The following is a 4175-nucleotide window of genomic DNA, read 5'->3' on the forward strand; positions in this document are numbered from 1 at the left end:
GACGTTCTCCCTACGCTAAGAAAGACAGGTAAATACGAAATCGAAAGGCGGTTCGACGGTCCTAATAAGTTGGTATTCAAAATAGAAAATGAATTTGACTTGCATAAGAAAATCATAGACTACATACGTCGGTTCCACCCTATCCTACTGCTCGCACCAGGTCTTGGAGAACTACAGGACTCATCCAGAAAAAGGATAGTATGTTGGCAGAAAGGGTATCAGGCAGGACAACCCGACATCTTAATCCTTAATGCACATAAGAAGTATAATGGGTTATGCCTGGAGTTGAAGACGCCTAAGGGTAACGGTGTATTATCACCTAAACAAGAGGCGTTACTCGAACGATACGAGGCAAATGGTTACCTAACCATGGTGTGTAACGATTACGACCTCATATGTAGGGAGATCGACCATTACGCGGAAGGCATTCGTGTACCTTGTCCTTGGTGTGTTAAGGCTTTTAAGACGCAGGAGGCGTTAAGGAATCACCAAAAATATTTCATAGATATAATGATTCTTAAACAAACATACTGGCGAGATCTGCCGCAAGGCGTTTCATATCGAATAAAAAACTACGTCGCATTCGAAGACATCGACCGTTTGAGGTTGGTCTTAGAACGCGACGGTCAGGAATACAGCCTTTGGGCGCCTGACTGTGTGAGATACATACTGCAGGGTGAAGAATATACACACCTACGCAGTCATGGTAAGGTAAACGGCCGATGGAAGTTTGACATCGAACGTCGAGCGGAGGATAATCCGTTGTGCGACTAATCCTCTTCATGGGCGGATAAGTAGTCATCTGCTGTGTCTGCCCTCATTTTTTCCGCCATTTCATACGCTGATAAGGTAATAGTCACACCTCCTAGGAACGCTGCGATGTAAGGTAACATTATACCTTAAGTAGATTCCACTCTTTTCTTACCAACAGATAATGATCTAAGGGCTTAGGGCCATCGTAAAGGCAGCACCAAATATGTTGGCCGCTGCGTTGACAGCCACATCGGTCGCAGATGCCATCCCAGTGTTCTCGGTTCTCCCATTTTACTCCTTCGTAGTCGTCAAAGCATACGAAGTCTTCGTCGATCTCCTTCTTACGTCGCGTGAGCACCCGGCCGGTTTCAAGGGGGCAACATCGCTCTGCTAAATCGCCGTGGGTCTCGCAGACCACATCTGTGAGGTCATAGCGACGGCAGCGGTACTTATGCCAGTTTTCTTCAAAGAGAGGTTCATCGCATCGGCGGCAATGACCTTTAAGGCAGACTCTATGCTCGCGGTGATATCGTAGGGCCTGTACTGTGGACAGTTCCTTACCGCAGTCACCGCAAACAGTGCTGATGGTCTTCTGACAGACTTTCTTGGAAAGATGGTATTGCAGTCGCTGCTTGCTACTAAAAGCTCTATCACATTGCACGCACTTCATTATATATACCTTATTTTTTATTGTTAAATTGTTAAACCCTGTAAGGGGGTTTTAGGATAGGGTCTATTATTTCTTGTTATTTTGTTAAGCCTCCATTAAAAGATGAGGCATCATTCTTTCTCATCGTTGAAACCAGCAAAAAGATAATCATGTTAACCATTCTTCGATTACGATGATTTAACAAAATAACAATAAAAAATAGGTCCTTACTTGAGACCTCTTTGCAGCATTTAACAAAATAACAATAAAAAATAGGTCCTTACTTGAGACCTCTTTGCAGCATTTAACAAAATAACAATAAAAAGAGAAAGACCTATGCTAATTCCTCTTGCTGGGGCTTAGTAAGATCTTCTTTGCGACCTCTTACTCTTCTCGAGCGTCGTCTAAAGTCCTTTGTGCTTTAGTATCCGCGGGACACCAATGTCCAACGAAGCCCTCTTCAGAGAATACCTTATTACAGTGACGGCAGGTGTATTTTTTACACGGTTTGGGTATCGGTGTTTTGGGAGGGATTATGCAGTCAGCAGGTAGTTCGCACGTAATGCAGTCCATATATCTATGGGGGATATCGAATGAAGTCCTTAATGGACTCCTTAGCCCAGCCCGCCATTGTCAAAAGCGCGCCAAACCGTTCTGCACGCTTCAGACCACACATTTCATCGTACAATTCCTGTACGCGCTCTTTTAACCGGTCTATCTCTTCCCTTTGCATTTCTATGGTGTCTCTTTTATCTTTTGCGTCGGCGACAATTCTTTGCACTGCTTCCACTGGCTCCATCGTATATATAATGGATCCGAACCATATTCCTTGTAACGCTCTGATCGTAGGACCCACCGGCTGCGGAAAGACCCAATTCATCGTGGAGCAGCTATTAGGATCCTTTAGATACCGCTTCGACTACATAGTGCTATTATGCCCCACCTACGTGAATAACCGCACCTGGACGGGCATAGGAGTGAAAGATGACGACTTCTTTGTAGATATTTTAGACCCTAACGAGTTATCCAGCCATTTGAAGTTCTGGCATAAGCAATTCCCTAAAGATACACAGACTTTACTCATACTGGATGACATTGCCTGCGGGGACGACGTAAAAAAGCGCACCTCCGAATTAGTGAAGCTCGCTTTCAGCGGCAGACACGACAATATCAGCGTTTGGTTGCTTTCCCAGCAGCTTACCAGTGTCTCTAAACCCTTTAGGGAAAACATAGGCTCTCTCGTAGTATTTTATACACCCAGTAAGTCTGACCTGGAAACCATTTTAAGCGACTACGGCGGTGAGATATCCAAGGAACAGCTGCACGAATACATGCGGCATTTAAAAACGCACCAACATTCCAAAATGATCTTCTCTTTGAGGTTTCCGTATGACGTTAACATATATGGACATTGAGCAGCTCATAGATGAAGTCCCCACACAGTTAGATGAAAGTAACCTCAAGGAACAACTTAACATCCTTGTGTCATCTGGGAAGTGCAAAGAAATGATAGGCAAGGAACTTACCCATGAGCAGGTTAATAAGCTGTCGGAAGAGGAAGTCAAAAAGTTCCATAAGAGGTACGAGGCTGCCCTCGCAAGTAAGACCACAGACGCCGTCGCAGACTCCGCTATCCGACTTGCAACTAAATTGCTTGGACTTGCACTGCCTATAGACGACGTGGAGCAACTGCGGAAGGACATAAGAGATGACTATGTCATATCCCAAGAACTTAAGATAACCTGCGGCTGGTTGTCTTTGAAGTGCGGTAAGTTAATGGCAGTCGCCTCTGCGGCTTTGCACGTAGCTCAGCACGTCGACTTGAAGGAGGTACTAGGTTCCTTCGGAACATCTTGGAAGGACTTCAAGAAGGATAGAGAAGTCGAAAAGGTCTTCCAGGCAGCACTTACTGAGGTACCTGATCAAGTCGCCTCAAGTACCTAGTTAAGTCATTCGTAAGTACTTAGTCAAGTCACCTCAAGTACTTAGTCAAGTCGTTGTCAAGTCATTGTCAAGTCGTTGTCAAGTCGTTGTCAAGTCCTTCAAGTCCCTTAATATAAGATGAGTGGCACCGAAGAACAACCACCCGTAGAAGATACCAAGATTACCAAGGTTAAATCTCCAGGCAGAGTCGCTGCCGGTAAGAAGCTCGCGGAGATGAATAAAAAGAACAAAGCCAAAAAAGAAGAAAAGGCGGAAGAAAAAGAAGAGGAATCCTTTATTAATCCTGGGTACGTCATTGGCGCGTTAGGAGTTGCTATAGCAGCAGGCAGCCTCTACTTACAATGGCGGGCAACGAAGCCAAAAGTAAAGTGGGAGGCCGTGCATGTGCTGCCAACATATCACGCACCTGTGGAGGTTAGAAAAAGTAAGATCCCTGAAATGGAGTAGATTTATCACCCGCGGCGACCTAGATTTTCCTTCTTGCTTTGTAATATAATGTCGACCGCGTTGTTGAAAACTGTTGAAGAGGCAGCTATCATTACTTCTATTGTTGCGGGTATTGGTTGGGTAGGTAAGAAAGTGCTCAAAGAAGACTTTACTGAAGACCCAAGCAAGAGCTTCGCTAATTTTGCTAAGATGACCGCTGCCGTAGGCGGGGCTATCATGGTAAAGGATTACCTACGGAAAGAAAAGTACCTGCCTAATGTATAATGGTTAGCTTAGTCGCAGGTGGAGTCATTGCAGCTTTAGCATTTACAGGGGCTAATTATGGTGGTCAATATTTGGATAGATTAGTTAGAGGCGACAAAAGTGGTGCCGCCGAAAGAAA

This window comes from Actinia tenebrosa, unplaced genomic scaffold (assembly GCF_029948245.1).
Source record: "Actinia tenebrosa isolate PJP-AT-01 unplaced genomic scaffold, QUT_ActTen_1.0 PGA_scaffold3__52_contigs__length_22856419, whole genome shotgun sequence".
Lineage (NCBI taxonomy): Eukaryota > Metazoa > Cnidaria > Anthozoa > Actiniaria > Actiniidae > Actinia > Actinia tenebrosa.